The sequence below is a fragment of the Neomonachus schauinslandi genome, chromosome X, assembly GCF_002201575.2.
Source record: "Neomonachus schauinslandi chromosome X, ASM220157v2, whole genome shotgun sequence".
NCBI classification, from domain to species: Eukaryota; Metazoa; Chordata; class Mammalia; order Carnivora; family Phocidae; genus Neomonachus; species Neomonachus schauinslandi.
The window spans coordinates 105,966,828-105,988,679 of record NC_058419.1 but is presented as its reverse complement, the minus strand read 5'-3'; the positions used below and the strand labels follow the sequence as shown (position 1 = coordinate 105,988,679).

At 40.5% G+C, this 21,852-nt stretch overlaps 1 protein-coding gene across 3 annotated transcripts in view; it reads left to right on the top strand.

Annotated features, from left to right (window-relative positions):
• The window catches only part of POLA1 (DNA polymerase alpha 1, catalytic subunit), a 294,407-nt gene that overhangs the window by 248,146 nt on the left and 24,409 nt on the right, over window positions 1-21,852 (top strand). The window lies entirely within an intron of this gene.

Sequence of the window (21,852 nt, the reverse complement as noted above, 5' to 3'; positions counted from 1 at the left end):
GTTCTGATATGATTTAGTTTTATGCCATGTTGTGCACAGATATTTCTGTTCTCATTGATGAATTACAAAACACTTCCATGTCATTCTGTTTCATTGCATTGGTGATAGTTTAGCACATCTTTATTTTAACCCCAGTTAAAATACATGTCCAAAATAGATATCATTAATAAAATACAGTTATCAAATTAAATGTATCTATATGGCTTGCTATTGTTTTTTAAACCTCCTTAAAAACATGGTTACCAACAACTACTAAATAAGACCTTTAATTACTGCCAATCTTCTCTTGAAAGTAACAGTGCTTATCTTGAGTAGTTTGAACTGTAAGTGGTATTCAGTACGCAGTGGGGTTGTAATGCGATTATGAAGTATACCAAGTTGGTGATAAATAAGCGTGATAAACCACATACTTGTATTAGAAACAATATTTCAATTATCGACTGAATAAAACTACAACTGCTGGTTACTTCAGGTGGTTATATCATAAAAATAAAATATAGTTAAGTATGCTTGGAATAAAAAATTGTGTATGCTTCCATATTCAGTACAGAAACTTCCAAATTTAATGGGCTCTTGTCTGGGAGAATTAATAGATTTGCTTTGCTTTCTGGTTTTAAGCTTTCTGAAAAATTAGGATTTTTTTTTTAATAACTCATTCATCAAAGACCAATGGCTTTTATATAAAATAATATAGTTCTCCCCCAGACATCCAGTAATTTTCCAGTGGAGTAGCAACGAAAAAAAGAAAAATAATTTCTTTAACTACAGTAAAATCTGGGTATAAAATCATGTAAGAATAATAGTATCTTTCTCCTTTTCTGGGCATTTGGTTTAAGAGGACATAAACTTCTAATTTTCTAAATCTGGTTCATTTGTTTTTGTTGGTTTTTTTTTTATAATTTTTTTTATTATGTTATGTTAGTCACCATACGGTACATCATTAGTTTTTGATGTAGTGTTCCATGATTCATTGTTTGCATATAACACCCAGTGCTCCATGCAATACGTGCCCTCCTAAATCTGGTTCATTTGTTATCTTTTTTTTTTTTTTTAAGATTTTATTTATTTATTTGGGAGAGAGAGCGCGCGAGTGGGCATGAGCAGGGGGAGGGGCAGAGGGGGAAGCAGGCTCCCGCTGAGCAGGGAGACTGATGTGGGGCTCAATCCCAGGACCCTGGGATCATGACCTGAGCTGAAGGCAGACGCTTAACAACTGAGCCACCCAGGCACCCTGATGTGGTTTTTTGTTTGTTTTTTTTTTTTTTAAGTGTTACAGTTTAGTAACCTTACAAATAACTTTGATACTGGGGAGTGGTAATCTATATAAAATAAATAATACTGTGAATTTCATTTTCATTTTACCATGAGGTGCAATAAGGAGTAAATTGTGTGCATTTATTTGTAAGAGTGTCCTAAGGCATGGGACCAAGGAGAAGGAAATATAGCTGCCATGGGATCTTAGAAACCAGAAGAGATCACGTAGAGGAGCCATGGACCACATATGGCCTCTAAATGTGTTTAATTTGCCTGAAGAATACTTAACATTTTTAATTAGTTGCTAATATTTTAAAAACTGGACATTTTGTATCAAAAGCCAAATTTCTGGCCTTTTTAAAAATTTTATTTATTTTAGAGAGAGAGTGCGTGAGTGGGGGGAGGGGCAGAGGGAGAAGGAGAGAGAATCTTCAAGCAGATTCCATGCTGAGCGTGGAGCCCGATGTGGGGCTCGATCTCACGACCCTGAAATCATGAACTGAGCCAAAATCAAGAGCTGGACGCTCAACCAACTGAGCTGCCCAGGCGCCCCAGTTTCTGGCTTTCTTTTACAAATTGGTAGTTGCCTACTCTGAGTCAACGTTCCTGAATGGCAGCAGTGGCTGGAGCTGAGTAGCAGCTTGCAGTTCAGACAGAACGTTGGCTCTCTGTTTGCCACAGCCTTACCACAGCCCACCTCACTGTGCGCTTACCATGTTGCTACTATAGGCACTGGTTTGCTAAAAATATCTGGAGGCATTTTTTTTCCTTTTTTTTTTTTTTTAACAACAACAACAAAAAGCTGTAAACTTGAAGTTTAAACAGTAAAAAAATATCCAATCAGCATTGAAAACGCAAAAAGATGAGCATAACCTTCGGCACCTGGGTGGTTCAGTCGGGCTTCTGACTCTTGGTTTCAGCTTGGGTCTTGATCTTGGGGTTCTGGGTTCGGGCCCCGTGTTTGGCTCCACTCTGGGCATGGAGCATCCTAAAATAAAAAAAGAAGATGAGAGTTACTTTAATAAAGTACAAGTTATTTAAAAATATAGAACTTACTAGTACACTAATAAGTTCTTTTTGTAGCACTCTAATCCTCACAGCATCCTGGGGAATAAGATAATAATTACATACTCATTTCACCAAGGAGAAAATTGAGTATTCATGAGGTTCATTGATTTGTCCAAAATCACAACTGCTAAGTATTGCAACTGAGGTATATGTCAGCTTCAAATGTTAGTCTAGAGTAGCACTGTCCACTGGAAGTGTCTGCAGTGATGGAAATGTTCTGTGTATCTGATGTCCCATGTGGTGGCCTCCAGCCACATGTGGCTACCAAATACTTGAATGTGGCTTGGAATTGAATAACTGAACTTTTAAAATTCTATTTAATTTTGATTAAATTGAAATAATCGTATGTGATTAGTGACTATTTTATTGGGCAGTACAGGGCCCTAGAGGTCCTTTTTTCTTCATCATATAGTCTCTGTATTCATCAGTCTTACTCTTTTTAATAAAATTCATCAAAAAGGGGCAGCTGGGTGGCTCAGTCGGTTAAGCATTGGACTCTTGGTTTTGGCACAGGTCATGATCTCGTGAGTCGTGAGATTGAGCCCTGCATCGGGGTCCACACTCAGCGGGGAGTTGGCCAGAGATTCTCTCCCTCTGCCCCTCCTCCCATCCTCACTTTCTCTTTCTCTCTCTCTCTCTCTCTCTCTCAAATGAATAAGTAAATCTTTTTTAAAAAGAAAAAGATTTCTGTAAAGGGCCCCTGGGTGGGCAGTCATTTGAGCCTCTGACTCTTGGATCTGATCTCAGGGTTGTGGGATTGAGTCCCACATCAGTTCCACACTTACTGCAGCATCTGCTAAAGTTTCTCTCTTCCTCCCCGCTCTTTCTCACTCTCTCACTCTAAAATCTTAAAAAAAAAAAAAAGATTTCTGTAAGGTTTTCTTCAGTTACTTCCCAGTGGCAAGCATCCATTCCGTGATGAGTTCAAGAGATACTGAATATTTTCTAAGATTTTATTTACTTATTCGACAGAGAGAGAGACAGCGAGAGAGGGAGCACAAGCAGGGTGAGCTGGAGAGGGAGAAGCAGGCTTCCCGCTGAGCAGGGAGCCCGATGCGGGGCTCGATCCCAGCACCCTGGGATCACGACCTGAGCCGAAGGCAGACGCCCAACGACTGAACCACCCAGGCACCCCAGAATATTTTCTATATCTGCATAGATTTTCCTCCTTAAAGGCTTTGATTGTACACAGCTTTTTTTTTTTTTTTTGGTAACAAAGTTAGGGCCCCAGTAGAGGGACCCACTGGTTCTTATATACAGAGTCTCAAGATTCCTAATCCAGATAAAGAGCATAATTCAGGGTGTGTTTAGACATCAAAAAGGTGACCAGGACAGTTTCCTTTCCTGATCTTTTCTTATGGCCTAGGATACTAGTGATTGTCACGGAATCATGGAGAAAACTGAACATTCTCTGATGCTTATTAGCTGGTTTCAATTGGACTAGAGTGACTTTTAGAAAGGTGGCCATTAGCTAACCTCTCTGTTGATTAACATATATCATTAAATCTAAAGTGGAATTGATTTAAGACACATCCTGGTTTCAGAGATCTTAAAACATGGGGGAGGGGATTCATCTTAGAACTGGTGAAATATGGTTTGACAGTGGGCTTCATCTCCATTTGGTCATCTCCATCAGGGACAGCATTGAGATGCAAATGTCAACTCCTGCTTTGCCCTGTGGTTAATTAAACTATTCACTTTGGCTGTCCCCTTCTACACTACCTTATGTTGATTATGTTTCATTAACAGAAGACTTTCTCTTGGTTAGGAGTAGGTTTAAGGTCTTGCCCAGTAACAATTTGATCGCCATATTCACTTTCTTTAAACATCCTCCTGCCCCCATAAATGCAGACAAGGATATTTTATTATCATAAAGAGTACGGGAACAAGCTTAACCAATCACCTTCTAGCATACAGACAACTCTGCAGCACTCCTTTTTAGAATATCACATGCTGTAATTCATATTATCATATTAGCTATCCAAATGCACCATTTGTTTTTAAATAGTGGAGTGTTTACCTGAATTCTTCCTCTTTACATTTTCCCACCCCACTTCACCAGTCCATTGTCACTGCAGTGACAGATTTATTTATATGCCTTGATATCCTCACTTTGTTATTTTAAAAATATATTCCTATGTCTCCATAATGGTATTCTTAAACATCTTAAAATATTAGTTGTTATGAAGCAGGTTCGTGTCTTTATTTTTCATGATGTTCTTTTGAATCTTGCCTTTATTTGGACTTTGAAATATTTCAACACTTCTAAATTCCTGCCTCAAAATTTCTGTACCAGTCTCACTCTGGAAACTGAGCATGCCTTCTGAAATCTTAACTGCCCTTGAAAGTAATTTGGGAGTTTGCATCTTTAAATATGGAAGTGTTACTTGCCCACAATGGAGTCTGGCACCTAATGGTTACCATTTTGGACCCTGCTGTGAAAAGTTCCCAAATACAAGCCATTCAGAGTTAACACTTAACATAAAATGCATGGGTTAGTGAATATCATTTATTATGTAGTAACAAGGAGTCCTAAGTGCTTTGGTAAATGTATTGGTTTGAACCATATAAAATTGCTGACATTTGACCATTTTGACCTACCAAAATTAGCAACTTCACATGATCCATTCTAATATTATAGGTTTGGACCAGTCTCAGCTTATTTAAACCACTTTCTCTACTTTTGCTGTTTTCTCTTGTTTTTTTCCTCAATTAGTACTTTTCAACCAACAGCCTTCTCCTTGCCTACTACCCTTTTATATTTAACAGTTTGTAACATTTTTCCTAGTGCTCTTCTCTTGTCAACTAATTCCACAAATCTATTTAGCTTCAGATTCAGTAGCACAAAGAAGGCAAGTTGCATAGTTCCTCCACGATGCAGTCAGTACTTAACCATTTCAAGTGTTTGACCTGTTTTGAGATTTTCATTATCCTAAAAGGTTAGTGTCATTGAATACATTTATTGCCCAATAAATAAGCCACCATAGTTCCCTACTTTTCAAATGAAAAAGGCAGAAGGTAAAAATGCTAGCTCAATACTGATAGAGGCCATGCTATGTGATGTCTTTGTTATGACACAATTTGGCTAGAGCACCTCTGGAGAATACAGTTAACTAAACAAGCACCCGTTAGTATATTCATCTTTTATTCAACTAAATGTAAATTAATAAATCCCTGCAGTTTTTTAACATTTTACTATCTTGGGGTCTTTGTCTTAAAAAAGAAAGGGGATCTATTACATTTATTAGAAGCAATAGAGGTATCAACCATCACTTGGTTTGAAACTAGAAATTGTACCATTTATATCTCTGTCCATTTGTCTTTGTAATTTTTCCTAATTTCCAGGGGTATATAATGACTGTTCATGTATTCAGACTTACCCATATTTTTATCGTTATGAATTTGCCATTTTTATTTGAAGAGGATTTGTCAGTAGTTGGTAATATCAAGTAAATAAAAAAAATTAAAATCCCTTATTGAACTCTTCAACCCCTTACACGTGGTAAAGCTACTCTTCACAGTAATCTGCTAAATAGCCGTTATTTTCCCCATTTTACGGATGTGAAACTAAGGTCAGCTTAAATTATTTCCTAGGATGATAATCTAAATCAGGGGCCAACTGACTCCAAAGACTTTAACCCCACCCACCACCCACGCTTCCCCTATAGCATACTTCAGAGCTATTTAAAAAGAAATCCTCAAACATCTATATCACTATGGTGCCTCTCATACTATATATTTTTGTCCTGTATTTCATTATAAGTTTGTTTATAACTTAACAGATATTCACTGACCCATCAGGGAAATGCAAATCAAAACTACAATGGGCTATAACCTCACACAGAGTGTCAGAGTGGCTAAAATTAATATGAGAAATAGTAGGAGTTGGCGAGGATGTGGAGAAAGGGGAACCCTCTTGCACTGTTGGTGGGAATGCAAACTGGTGCAGCTACCCTGGAAAACAGCATGGAGGGTCCTCAAAAAGTTAAAAAAAAAAAAAGAACTACCCTATAATCCAGTAATTGCTCTACTAGCTATTTACCCAAAGAATATAAAAACACTAATTCAGAGGGATACATGCACCCTGATGTTTATAGCAGAATACCTACAATAGCCAAATTACGGAAAGAGTGCAAGTGTCCACTGACAGATGAATGGATAAAAAAATCATATATATATATATATGATTCCACTCATATGTGGAATTTAAGAAACAAATGAGCAAAGAGAAAAAGAGGACGGGGTAGGGGGCAAACCAAGAAACAGACTTTTAACTACAGAGAACAAACTGATGGTTACCAGAGGGGAGATGGGTGAGGGGATGGGTGAAACAGATGATGGACACTAAGGAGGGCACTTGTGATGAGCACCGGAGGATGTATGGAAGTGTTGGATCACTATATTGTACACCTGAAACTAATATTACACTTTGTTAACTGGAATTTAAATAAAAACTTAAAAAGATAAACATAAGTCTAGATGCAAAACAAATATTTACTGATGGCCTACCATGTACCAGACGTCTCATGGCATATTCTACAGGAGAGAGACAAGGTAATTTCAGACAATAACAGCCCCTACTGGGACAATATAAAGGGGGGTGGTTTATAATGGATAGGAAGTTCTTTGTAAGGAGGTGGCATTTGAGCTGAGACCTGAATGACAAGACGAAACCAGCCATAGGAACCTCTGCAGGCAGGATATTCTAGACCAAGGGCAAGGTGAAAGAGCCTGGGGCTGGAGCATCTTGCAACAGCAAGGGGCAGGTGCAGCTGGAGTACAGCAAGGAGGCAGTAATATAGATGAAGCTGGAGAGTTAGGCAGGAGCTTTATTCCAGGTCAGGGGTATCAATAGTATTCTCAGCACAGTGGGAAGGTCTCTGAGGCTTTTAAAAAGGGGAGTGGCATAATCTGATTTATGACTTATAAAACTCTGGCTACTGTTTGGTGAGTGACACTGAATTGTGTGTTTCCACCACTTTTGGAAGGCTCCCTCTATCAAGTGTCCAACTCCAGGAAACATCCCATGTTTTCCCTCTGGAAATGACACACACAGACTTAGAGGAAAATGCTGAAGGCTTGAAAATTGTGTATTAACCAGGGAGAGTTTGAAGAGCCCCACAACTTGAAAAGGTGATGGGGATAACCAACCTCATTCCTCTCTCAGCATGGTGTTTGTTGCAGGCTCTGCACACCTGGAGTGGGACAGTGACTACATTTGTAAAATATGTTGCCCTGTACTTAGAGTAGAGATGGAGAACAGAAATTGTGTTCGTATACAAATTCTTGCTAGATAGTAATAATCAGTGTTGGAGAACCTTCCGCATTGGTTCCAAGTGCCCTCTTGTTTCTAAGTATCACAAATATGCCCTTTTGATTTTTTTTTGATACGTTGAAATATGTCATTGGCTTTTTAAAAAATTAAATCTTTTACTTAAATATATCTTTTGAACTTTTGAGTGTGGGAGTTGAATTTTTTGGTGAGGAAATAATCATGTTTGGGTTTTTTTGTTTGTTTGTTTTTAAGATTTTATTTATTTATTTGACAGAGAGAGACACAGCGAGAGCAGGAACACAAGCAGGGGGAATGGGAGAGGGAGAAGCAGGCTTCTTGCCGAGCAGGGAGCCCGATGCGGGGCTCGATCCCAGGACTCTGGGATCATGACCTGAGCCGAAGGCAGATGCTTAACAACTGAGCCACCCAGGCGCCCCGGGTTTGTTTTTGATTACTTCAAAAAAATACTTCCAGCGGAAGTAGAAAATATTAATTCCTTTAAAAATCTGGCTGTGTTGCTAGATCCACATTTGCTTTTCTGTGTTTTTGTGAACAACTGATCAAATTAGATTCGTCACTCTTGGCTTGTGGTGATTTGAAATTGAAATGGAATATATTAAAGCAGCCAACCACACTGATTACATTGCAAGCCTCATTTAATTTCATACATTCACACATTACAGTGAAAGGCGGCTTTTTTTAATGCGTGATTGTGACTATACCTTGAACAACTCCAAAGGTCATCTGTAATGGGTGCATAATTTGTTAGTGTTAGATACCTGATTTATGGTAGGTGTTCCTCAGCCTGATTTATACTAGTAGTAAATATGGTGAGCATCGAAAGTCAAATCTGTAAGAGGTTCAGCTTGTCACATTTGGTGGTATTGTCTTATTATTCATTGGTCAGTAGACCACAGTAAATCACAGAATAGCTGTCATCCTCAAATCGAGAAAGTGCTAGTACTGCGCCCCTATTGCACAGGGGTTAAATGAGCTACTCTTCTTAAGAGGGCAGGCTGGCCCAGGTTAAGGTGATAAGCGTATTACCAGTTCAGCTAACAGCACTTGCTCACAGCTACTTGAGCCTTAGTCCCAAAAAGTCTGTAAAAGGACTTTTTTGGCTTCACAAGAGGAAGACCATTTGTGAGTTTGCTCCTTTTTTTCCTTTTTTATTCCCCCTCCTATCAGTGAGTTCTAACTTCATTTACTCTGTGCCTTTCTGTGTGACAGGCACTGTGGGGAGGCCCCCAGAGATCCAGAGCATGATTAGGACACAGTCTCTGCCCTCAAGAAGAGGACGATCAAATACAGCCATTTGTCCTACCGTGCAGTGGTTATGACGTGAAATGGCTTTAATGCTGTCAGTGACTCAGGAGCACAGCTCACTTTAGCCAGCCCCCATTGTTCCAAACTTGATCACACGTTGGGGTGAGCACTGCGCTCTGGGGAAAAAAACTGTGAGCTGCTTTTTGAGAACTTGCCTGTAGTGTTGCCTTTTATTCTGTTTATGATAGTAGAGACTGAGTTCATGTTGATTTGATGTTACTTGCAGTTTAAGATTTGTTCAGAGATGTGTGGATTTTTGTGGGCTCTGATCAGCCCGTTTGTTATTTTTCAGCTTTCAATAACAAAAGGCACCTAAACCATTTTTAAAAGCTTTATTATTGAAATTCCTGAATGGGGGGTGGAAATAAAAGGAATATTCTACCCAACTCCTATTGAAGGAGTTACTTTTTATAGCTTTTTTTTCCATCTCAGAGATTTATCTTTTTGTGTGTATAAGAACTGTTTAAGTTCTACTCTCTCAGTGAATTTCTATTATACAATACAGTGTTACCAACTGTGATTACCATGCTGTCCATTAGATCCTCACACCTTATTCATCTTATAGCTGCAAGTTTGTACCCTTTTACCAACTTCTCCCTGTTTCTCCCAGCCCCTAGCAGCTATTTTTCTTTGTTTCTATGAGTTTGATGTGGTTTGGGTTTTTTGTTTTTGGGGTTTTTGTTTTTTGTTTTTTAGATTCCGCATATAAGTGATACTGTGCAGTATCAGTCTTTCTCTCTTTGGCTTATTTCATTTGGCATAATGCCCTCATGGCCCATCCATGTCATCACACATGACAGGGTTTCTTTTTTTTCTTGTGACTGAATAATAGGTATACCACATCTTTATCTATTTGTCCGTTGATGGACAAATTGGGTTTTGTGAATAATGAAAACTTTTTATAATATAGCTCCCAATTTCCTAGGAAAGTAATTCCATTGCTAGAAACAAAATAGACTTTAGAGGCTAATGTAGGGAAAGAAATAAAAATCGATGGGGGATTGAAACAGAGCTGTGTTCCTAGTCTGCATTCTGTGTAATTCTAGTTCTGCTAGTATTCCTTGACCAAACAAGTTTAGAAACTACTACTTTTTTTAAGATTTTATTTATTCATTCATTCATTCATTCATGGGGGGTGGTTGGAGAGCACCAGCAGGGGGAGGAGCACAGGGAGAGGGAAAGAGAGAATCTCAAGCAGACGCCTTGCTGAGTGCGGAACCTAACGCGGGGCTCAGTCTCACGACCCTGAGATCCTGACCTGAGCCGAAATCAAGAATTGGATGCTCAACTGACTGAGCCACCCAACCACCCCTAGAAACTGCAGCGTTTGATATCCCTTTCCCCTTTGTTGTTTTTAGTGTGTATTGGCATATTTAAGGCTGAAAGATGTCCTTCAGTGGAGAAATCTGTATAATTTTGTTTTAAGTCAGCTCTCTCTCTGTATTTATCTGGTTACAGGAATAGTTTGAGAAATACCAGAATCATATTTCAGCAGTTGTCCATTCTCTTTTACCTTTGATTAATAAATAGTAGAAATTCAAGTCCCTACTGTCTCCTGAAATACCTTACACGATTTTTATTGAATACCTCTTATATGCTCCATCATTGTGAAAGGTAAAAAATAAGTGTCAGTGTGGCCCTGATTGAACACTGAATGGTGAAGTAAGCCCCTGACCACGAAACAGCACAAAGCCGTGTGGAAAAGTGTCTTTGGCAGCAGCAGAAGCATCCACACAGCTCTGAAGTCCAGTGTTCTGGTTGCCTGGAAATGTTGATAAAAAGCCAAAAAAGTATGGAAGAAGCAAGAGGCATATAGGCAGAAAAGGAAGGCCAGGAGGAGAGATGTACTTAGCTGCCGTGAAGTAGAATTAATAGTAGTGATAGAATGGGGACAGGAGGACAACTACAACGAAGAGGCCAGCTTCTGGCCAGGCAAGAACAGACAGCACCTGCACGTATGTCATCATGTCACCAGCTCCCAGACCATAGGACTCATGGACACCAGCATACCACAGATCTTGGAGTGGGCTGGATGTGGAGGGAGGAGCAAAGGAGGGTAGGATGCCTTCTGACTTGGGTGACAGGACAAATGGTGGTTGCTAGGTACTCCTTCCATAACCTTGTGGCTGGACTTCCATAAATATGCCTCCTGCACAACTCTTTCTTTCCTCCCACAGCAAAACTGTAACCTCAGGAATATTTTTTTTTTAAAGATTTTATTTATTTATTTGAGAGAGAGAATGAGATAGAGAGAGCATGACAGTGGGGAGGGTCAGGGGGAGAAGCAGACTCCCCGCCGAGCAGGGAGCCCGATGTGGGACTCGATCCCGGGACTCCAGGATCATGACCTGAGCCGAAGGCAGTCGCTTAACCAACTGAGCCACCCAGGCGCCCGTAACCTCAGGAATATTAATCTGTGGTTTGCTCAATTCCATTTCTGTGTTCCTCTCCCATCTTGTTTCAGTGGTGTCTTATGTGTCCGGAACCCTTCTGCTCCTGCCTCCCTCCCAACCTCTAAAATAAGGATAAAACCTCAAAAATTAATTAATTGATTAAGGATAAACCCTCTATTTGTGCTTTTCAGAAAGATAAAAAGATTTATTTGTGCTGTGATTGTATTCCTCTTTCCAAGTTACTTGTATTGTCAGGCTTCACTGTTTTATGTTGAAGGAATGTCAGGCATCAGCAAGTAGGTGATGGGTTACATTTGGAGCAGGGATACTTCCCTATTCCTAAAATCACGTATACACAGAAGTGCCCTTAAGGCCAACCCTAAAAGCACACCTGACTTATTTCCTCTTAGCGTGCCCAGGGAGAGTGAGAACGGACCTCTTCTCTACTTCTTCTCCCCAAATAAGATTTCTTATTCCTTACTAGGGCTCCTCCTGGCCCTCCCTAGAACCAAAAACAAGTTTTACCTGAGCACAACCAACCCTCCAGCAGAGGTTCTGTACCTCAAATACCCAGTAAACCCTAACCTGGGAGCTTAAAAAAATCCAAATGCCCAGGCCACAACCCAGACCATTTAGGTCTCTGGCTGGGACCTAGGCATCAGTATGCTTTATTGTCAGTGCATGGCCGTGGTTGAAAACCACTGCTCTAAAGGTCTTTGTCACCTTCACGCCTCTCAGAGCTGGTTCCTAGACTTAAAGTTTTGGAGAATGTGACCTTTGAGGTTCCATAGAGGAAGAGCGAAGAGCATTATATTGTTTGTCATGACAAACTGTAATCCTACCACCCGCTGACAGCTGTCATTTATTGATCAGTTACAGGTTAGGCACTCTACTGTCTCTCTGTATGTTGTCTTCATGTTTTTACTGCATCTTTATATATATTATATTTACTTTTTGTACTTTATTCTTTTTTACTATGTGTAATCTTAACTATGAAATGGTTCTTATTATTGCCATTTCACAGGAAAAGGGAGTGTTAGGAAGGATAGGTGATGTGGTCAAAATCACACAACCAGTAAATGAGGGGAAACATAATGTGGGTCACATGTTAGATTGAGAACAAAGAAGAAAAAGCTGTAAAATAGTTTGTACGCTAATTACAATTATGCCAACAGTTTACCATTTGTGTCTAATTACAATATATCACAATAATGATTATGATTATAAATACTGTTAAACAGATAACATTAACTTGGGCAAATTTCTTTTGATTATAGCACAGCTCAAATCTTTATTTCATGAATAGCTAGTAATTATAGCTAATATTTTATTGAGTATTTACTATACACTAGGCATCAGAGTAAGTACTTTATATATATTTCATTTAACCTTACTGAAAAAAAAAAAAGACCACTCAGATCTGTACTATAATTTTCCCCTAAAACGGGGAAATACTGAGATATAAAAAGACCACTCAGGTCTGTACTATAATTTTCCCCCAAAACGGGGAATTCCCCAACTGAGATACAGTTGACATTCAAGCTATACAATATAATGACTTTATATGTGTATATATCTCAAAATGCTTATCACAGTAAGTTTAGTTAACATCCATCACCACACATAATTACACTTTCTTTTCCTGTGATGAGAAATTTTAAGATCCACTCTCTTGGCTACTTTCAAATATACAGCACAGTACTGTTTAATTAGAGTAGAGGAGACTGAGCTTAGGAGAAATTGAGTAGCTTACCTGGTAACTGGCACATCAGCATCTTGAACCCAGTATGTGGGACTTGAACCCAGTATGTGCGACTCGGACCATATTCTCCGGCCAGTCACTGTTCTATGTCCTTGTTTTATATGCTGTAAATGAATATAGTGCTTCAGTGTGCTCAGCCTTTTGCACTTCTTACTAATGTGGAGTGGTTATCTATTCAAAACTGGTAACATGGCTTGTGAGATGGTTATAATTATTTTAAAAGTCTACAAGTTTCCTTCTATGCTATTAATAGTTTTTGTTTTGAATATATATGATGGTAACCTCAAGAAATCTCACTGCTGTATAAGAACAATTCCTATTTATTCTTTTCTCATTTCAATCACATAAAACCACCCTATCTTCGGGCGCCTGGGTGGCTCAGTTGGTTAAGCGACTGCCTTCGGCTCGGGTCATGATCCCGGGATCATGGGTCCTGGGATTGAGTCCCACATTGGGCTCCCTGCTCTGCGGGGAGCCTGCTTCTCCCTCTCCCACTCCCCCTGCTTGTGTTCCCTCTCTCGCTGTGTCTCTCTCTCTCAAATAAATAAATAAAATCTTAAAAAAAAAAAACCACCCTATCTTCTTAGATTAAAAACACAGGGGGGGAAATCGGAGTGGGGAGAAACAAACTGAGGGTTCTAGAGGGGAAGGGGGTGGGGGGATGGGTTAGCCTGGTGATGGGTATTAAAGAGGGCACGTATTGAATGGAGCACTGGGTGTTATACGCAAACAATGAATTGTGGAACACTACATCAAAAACTAATGATGTAATGTATGGTGATTAACACAACATAATAAAATAAAATTAAAAAACAAAACAAAAAACAGTAACTTCCAGGGGCACCTGGGTGGCTCAGTCAGTTAAGTGTCTACCTTGGACTTGGGTCATGATCTTGGGGCCCTGGGATTGGCCCGCATGGGGCTCCCTGCTCAGTGGGGAGTCTGCTTCCCTCTCATCCTCTGCCCCTCCCTCCCACTCATGTGCATGTGCAGTCGTGTTCTCTCTCTCTCTCTAATGAATAAAATCTTAAAAAAACAAAAAACAAAAAAACAGTAACTTCCAGAGGTATCTTAGTTCTTGAATTGTGTGTTTCATTGAAGAATGGTAGAGTATAATCATTTTTGGGGGTGTCTGCGTGGCTCAGTTGATTGAGCATCCAACTCTTGATTTCTGCTCAGGTCATGATCTCAGGGTCGTGAGATCGAGCCCCATGTCCAGCTCCGTGCTGGGCATGGAGCCTGCTTAGGACTCTCTCCCTCTGCCCCTCATTCTCTTTCTCTCTGTCTCTCACTCACTGCCCCTCTCCTTCCCTCCCTCCATCTCATAAATAAATAAATAATAAATAAATAAATAAATAATATAATCATTTTGTATTAAAAATTGACCCCAAAACATGCACGTCGAAAGACTTGATTAATAACAAATATTTTATGAAATGTTTGAGGTAGGAGGCATTCAGTTTAAAAGATCATCTATGAAATAACGAAACCTGAACTTATAGGACCCTCAAATATCAGCATATTAGTATGACAAGAAAGTAATTCTAATTCATGGTGATGGAGAAAGAGCCACTTTCCCCCAGCCCTGGTTCAGTCACACAGGGTTGTAGGTGATCGTCTCGAAAGACTCCTTGTTTCATCTTTGTCCAACTCCTCTTTCAAGGGTTATACCCAGTAGGGAACCCATAGGCTTGGGGTCCTGTTTTTGTATCTCTCTTAACTCTCTAATACTTGGCTGTGCGGTGAGGTTTCCAACATTCCTCAAAGAGATGTTGCAGAATCAGGACTAACTTAGTAATGCTTCAGTAATACCTCTCCTTCATAGAGTTAGTGTGTGTATAGACTAAATAAGATACTGTATATACATAGTTGAAATCCAGTGAACGCAATGTACTTGATGTATAGCGATGTCTACAATAATACAGAATTCTTTGTAATCATATATGGAATCTATAGAACCTTTCAAAGATCCCTTAAAAAGAAAGCTGGTTTATTATGTCAGCAAAATCCCATCTGGAACCATTTAGAACTAAGTTGTACCTAATTTTTCTCCTGAACTAACAACTTCCTTCCAGTTTGTTTTGTTTTGGTTTGGGTTTTTTTGTTTTGTTTTGTTTTGTTTTTGCAGCATAGAACTCATTTTCAAATCACTGAAACTCTGATGACCTAAAAGATTTGCTGTTTGAAGGTATTTGGACTGCTGTTCTTTCGGTGTGTCCTCTGTGCTAATTGAATCAAGTTCCGTCTGCTTTATGATCTGATGCAAGGGTTGTAAACTCAAGTTCCTTCAAGGATCAGATGTCAGGGTGTCATGTCATGGGAGGTATTGGTTTGGGGGGGCTCGGGAGTGCATGGTCCTACCCAAATACATTCACATTAAAAAAAAAAAAATGAACACCATTAGGGGCACCTGGATGGCTCAGTCAACCAGTTGAATGTCAGACTCTTGGTTTCGGCTCACATTATGATCTCAGGATCTTGGGATTGAGCCTTGCTTTGGGTTCCACATTCAGCGGGGAGTCTGCTTGAGGATTCTTTCTCTCTCCCTCTGCCCCTTCCCTACCCCCCCCCCACCCCCGGGTCTCTATCTCTCCGTCTCTCTCTCTCTTAAATAAGTAAATAAATCTTTTTTTTTTTTTAAGAGTCCCTGGTTCTTAGGAGAAACAAAAGTATCAAAGAAAGTCTTCTTTCTTCAATATTCTCATCTCCAATTGACAATTCAAATAAGGAAAACTTGTGAAACTATCTCACATAGCTTGTAAGATGGCAAAAGCCCTATATTTAGTAATGTCTAACCAAAGTTTGTCTTAATAATTTAGGTAATATACTAGAATTTTTTATCATATTTATACCACATCGTTCTCATTTGAAAAACTAGTAAGTCAGCTTTAAAACCACAGGACTGGGGCACCTGGGTGGCTCAGTCAGTTAAGTATCTGCCTTGGGCTCAGGTCATGATCTCACGGTCCTGGGATCGAGACCCACGTTGGGCTCCCTGCTCAGCGGGGACCCTGCTTCTCCCTCTGCCTCTGCTGCTCCCTCTGCTTGTGCTCTCTTGCTCTTGCTCTCTCTCTCACTCTGTCAAATAAATAAATAAGATCTTTTAAAAAATTAAAATAAAACCACAGGACTGCATCTTTTTTTTTTTTATGAGTAGAGGACATGAACAGACATTTCTTTTTATTTTTTTTTAAAGATTTTATTTATTCATTTGAGACACAGAGATACAGAGAGAGAAAGAGAGCATGAGTAGGGGGAGAGGCAGAGGTAGAGGGAGAAGCAGGCTCCCTGCTGAGCCAGGAGCCTGATGTAGGGCTTGATCCCAGGACCCTGGGGTCATGACCTGAGCTGAAGGCAGACACTTAACCATCTGAGCCACCCAGGCGCCCCAGGACTGCATCTTTTTTGAAGTTTTTGAAAACATTTTGGTCCAACTTGTTGGACTTTAAACCTTGCTTGAGTGCTAGCCTTGCTTAGTAATAAAACGGTTCTTTCCACTGCCAATTAATGGAAAGTCTTTTCACATTCCTCAGCAGATAACTGCTCTAAATGTACCTGAGTTATATTCTTATTTTCTAGAGGGGAAAACAGGAAAAATATCACTGTCACCACCCCACCCCCGTCACCTAAAGGCAAGTTTATTAGACAGTTCCAAGTGGACCTTCTAACACTCCTCTCTGGTCTGTTATACTTTTTCACCCTTTACGATTATCAAGTCCTTTTCCCTTCCCTCCCTCCTTCATTCTTTCCTCCCTCCCTTCCTTTCTACATTATGAAGAATGCTTAATGCTATAAAAGCTACTTGGATGGTTTTGACATCAGAGTTATAAATACATTGTAAAGGGACAGCAATAATCTAGGTGAGTGTTTGTAAGAGCAGCTGGATAACACGGCACAGGCGGACAGCAGTCATTTCTTCACTCCTGCCCCATTTCTCTTAAGCAGATACACTTAGGGTGCTCCTCAGTGGTAGTGTATATAAAGGATGGTCTCCAAAATGAGATTGGCAGCTTTAATTTGTTTGATATGTGCAATCATAGTCTGTGTTAAATTCAAAATACTTGTCCAATCAAGGATTCAATATAGAAAAGAGGCAGTAACAAGCATGCTGCATGCTGTAATAAAGAAATCTGTTGATTGAAAACAGTTTGTATATTTTGGAAATGATAGGGAATGTAATTGGTAAGAAAGGAAAGGATAAGGCTTCATAAATAATGGGAAATAGAGCATATTTTTTACTGATAACACTAACTCGATTTAATAACATTTTGGTGTTTAGTTTTTGTGCGCCAGAAAATAAGAAAGGTGGGTCCTTTCTTGTTACTCTAAATGTCATGATTAACGGAGTGACCTCTTTTTTTATTTTTGTTTTTATGGAGAGCATATTTCAGGGGTTGAATCTTACTCAATAGTGGGTGATGTGCTCTGTTCTTAAGAACTTTCACAGAACATCTTCCTTTGTTTTCTCAACTGAGAAGACTAGGTATATATTTAACTTTGTTGTTGTTGTTGTTGTTGTTACAAAGTTTTCCACGAATATATTTTTGTGGTAGAAGAGTTAAACAATAGAGAAGTGTAATGGTCCTCCATCCCCTGCCCCACTCCCACTCCCCTCCCTGAGGCTACCACAGTTTAGTGGGCAACCTTCCAGCACCTTTATACATGTATATCTGGATAGAGATTCATATGCAAATCATTTGGGGGACTACAGTATTAAGAAATGGGATTTTGCTCTTCCTGCCATTCTGAAGTCTACTTTCTGCACAGATATAAAAATATACATATAAAGTCACTCCCTGGAGGGCTGGTAATAGCAGCTTTGCACTAGAAACATGCTGTTATTATGGACACCAGCAGGTGTGTCTCCGGTGGGTTAGCAAGGACCCTCTTCACCAAGCTCTGCCCCAGGGCACAAGCATCCCTGTAGAGCTCTACACTCAGTTGGCTGGTTTCCAGCTTTTCTCTCTGAAGAATAAATTCTCCAACAATTGGAACTTTCCCTCAACTAAATACCCTTAACTGTACTCTTACCTGTCTTCTCTTACATTTACCTTTTCTCCTTTTTTTTAAAAGTCCTTTCCCCATTAATTGAAAATCCTGCATTTAGGGGTACCAGGCTGGCTCGGTGGGTAGAGTGTGCGACTCTTGGGCGCCTGGGTGGCTCAGTTGGTTAAGCGACTGCCTTCGGCTCAGGTCATGATCCTGGAGTCCTGGGATCGAGTCCCGCATCGGGCTCCCTGCTCGGCAGGGAGTCTGCTTCTCCCTCTGACCCTCCCCCCTCTCATGTGCTTGCTCTCTTTCATTCTCTCTCAAATAAATAAATAAAATCTTTAAAAAAAAAAAAAAAAGAGTGTGCGACTCTTGATCTCAGGATCATGAATTCGAGCCCCATGTTAAAAATTTAAAAAATAAAATCCTGGGGCATCTGGGTGGCACAGTTGGTTGAGCATCCAACTCTTGGTTTCAGTTCACATCATGATCTAAGGGTTGTGAGATTGAGCCCCACATCAGGCTCCACACTCAGCACTGAGTCTACTTGGGATTCTCTCTCCCTCTCCCCCTCCTGCTTGTGCTCTCTCTCTCTAAAAATAAATAAAATCTTTTTAAAAGGGGCGCCTGGGTGGCTCAGTCGTTAAGCATCTGCCTTTGGCTCAGGTCATGATCCCAGGGTCCTGGGATCGAGCCCTGCATCGGGCTACCTGCTCAGCAGGAAGCCTGCTTCTCCCTCTCCCACTCCCCCTGCTTGTGATCCCTCTCTCGCTGTCTCTCTCTGTCAAATAAATAAATAAAATCTTTAAAAAATTAAAAAATTAAAAAAAAAATCTTTTAAAAAAATACTACATTTAGGGGCGCCTGGGTGGCTCAGTCGTTAAGCGTCTGCCTTCGGCTCAGGTCATGATCCCAGGGTCCTGGGATCGAGTCCCACATCGGGCTCCCTGCTCTGCGGGAAGCCTGCTTCTCCCTCTCCCACTCCCCCGGCTTGTGTTCCTGCTCTCGCTATGTCTCTCTCTGTCAAATAAATAAATAAAATCTTTTAAAAAAAAAAAATACTACATTTAGACTTAGCATTAGGTAATCTCATTTTTTTAAAGATCTTATTTATTTATTTGAGAGACAGAGAGCACAAGTGGGGAGGGAGGGAGGTAAAGGGAGAAGCAGACTCCCCTGCTGAGCAGGGAGCCTGATGCGGGGCTCAATACCAGGACCCCGGATCATGACCTGAGCCAAAGGCAGATACTTAACTGACTGAGCCACCCAGGCGCCCCTAGGAATTTAATTTTATATAAAAATCCAGCTATTCAGAAAGTTCTAACTAGAAATTTCCACTGTACCATATTGGTGGGTGTTCATAATGATAGAATACTATCTGACTCATACAAGAGACTTAGAGAATGTAAGTTATTAATATATGATACTGTATTACCATTTTAAAAATTGGTAAACAATCTTTTATTACCTTTCCATTAACCATCATACTGAGGTAACCAAAATACTCAATCCCCTGTATCCATTCTAAATAAACTGGACTTTGGGCACCTGGGTGGCGCAGTCGGTTAAGCGGCCGACTCTTGGTTTCAGCTCAGGTCATGATCTCAGGGTCCTGAGATCGAGCCCTGCATCCAGCTCTGCACTCAGCACAGAGTCTGCTTAAGTTTCTCTCTCCCCCCACAAACGCATTCGCTCTCTCTAAAATAAATAAATAAATCTTGGGGCGCCTGGGTGGCTCAGTTGGTTAAGCGTCTGCCTTCGGCTCAGGTCATAATCCCGGGGTCCTGGGATCGAGCCCCACATCGGGCTCCATGCTCAGTGGAGAGCCTGCTTCTCCCTCTGCTGCTCCCCCTGCTTGTGTTCCCTCTCTCGCTGTGTCTCTCTGTCAAATAAATAAATAAATCTTTTTAAAAAATAAAAATCAGTCTTTTCAAAATATTAATCAACTGGACGACTATATAAAGAATGAAATTACTAACCAACATTAAAGTGCCACATTTAGCATATAATATCAAATAAGCAGAATCCATTTTCTTGGTAAGCTCTGTTTGTATGGGACTGCATTTCTCCCTCCAAACATCTAGCAGTGTAGCACTTCTTTAAAATATTTTTTTAAGTTTTTTATTTATTTAAGTAGTCTCTACACCCTATGTGGTGTTCAAACTCACCCCCCCTCCCCAGGATCGAGAGTCACACACTCCTCTGACTCAGCCAGCCAGGTGCGCCTCTAGCACTTTTGATTCCAAGTTCACCGAACTTGCCCCCCTGTTCAGTCTCATCAGACATGTAGTAAGTGTGTTCTCTCTGCCAGGCCTTCCTTGTTCTAAGAGACACACACATAGTGTCCTCAGTTCTCTGAGAATCCATAATCTAATGGTAGAGAGGGAGCCTGTGTAGAAGAAGCGTTCTTAATTCTGCTGGAGTGGTGGGATGGTTTCTGTTCTGCTTGTAGCCAAACCTCGTGATGAAGAAGGGAAGGCTAGAATAGTCTGTGGTCAGGGATGAGAAAATAAGCAGCCCTCTGTATCCCAGACAAGATTCTAAGACAGAATTCATCCCTGCAGGGAGAGGGTGAACTAAAATGCCATTCAAGTCTACACCAGGAACATGCCTCTCTGAACTTTTTTGATATCATACTCTAGCTTTATTTTTTTCTTTTTTACTAAACTCCCTTAAGTATTTATTTATTTATTTATTTATTTATTTATTTTAAAGATTTTATTTATTTATCTGAGACAGAGAGAATGAGAGAGAGAGAGCGCACATGAGAGGGGGGAGGGTCAGAGGGAGAAGCAGACTCCCCGCCGAGCAGGGAGCCTGATGCGGGACTCGATCCCGGGACCCCAGGATCATGACCTGAGCCGAAGGCAGTCACTTAACCAACTGAGCCACCCAGGCGCCCCTCCCTTAAGTATTTAATCATACATATATAGATAATTTGAAAGAGCACTAGTGTACTCTTCCATGCATAACGTATCCTGTGGAACATACACAGAAGATCAATTCTTAACTGGATAAGGCTAAAGAAACATTATTTTTATTTTAAGATTTTATTTATTTGACAGAGGGAGCGCGCACAAGCACAAGCAGGGGGACTGGCAGGGAGAGGGAGAAGCAGGCTCTCCACTAAGCAGGGAGCCCGATGCGGGGCTCGATCCCAGGACCCTGGGATCATGACCTGAGCCGAAGGCAGATGCTTAACCGACTGAGCCACCCAGGCGCCCCAGAAACATTATTTTTTTTAAGTTTTATATATGTTATCTTTAATCCCCCCCCCCCCCGCCGTGAGAATCTTTTAAAAGAGCATTTGAGAGGTTTAGTTCATACTAGTTTAATTTAGCTAAAGCACCTTCACTGAGCAAACAGTGGCTCCACTATCTCCCACTGTAGTGAAAGTGGACCAGTTCCGTGAGGGCTCCCTGTCAAACCCTTGCCCACAGGACAGGATCAAGAAGATGGAGAGAAGAGCGTACCTTGAAATCTGAGTTGCACAGGTAGCATCTGAAACTTGGACCAAGCAAGTGCAGCCAGTGTCCACCCAAATAGTAAATGTTGGCAAATCTCCGGGTCTTTGTTTTAGGTTTTTGGAAATAAAAATACAAAGAAGTGTTAGTCATTCTTCCCATAACAAATAGAAGACACGCATTTGAGGTGCCATCGGCATACAAACCCATGTACGCATAAATTAGTCCAGATTTGTGATCATCAGTAGCCATCTTGTGATTTCGTCACATCTTTTCCGGTCAGAAGAACCCAGTGCAGCACCTTCTCTACCCTGCGATTCC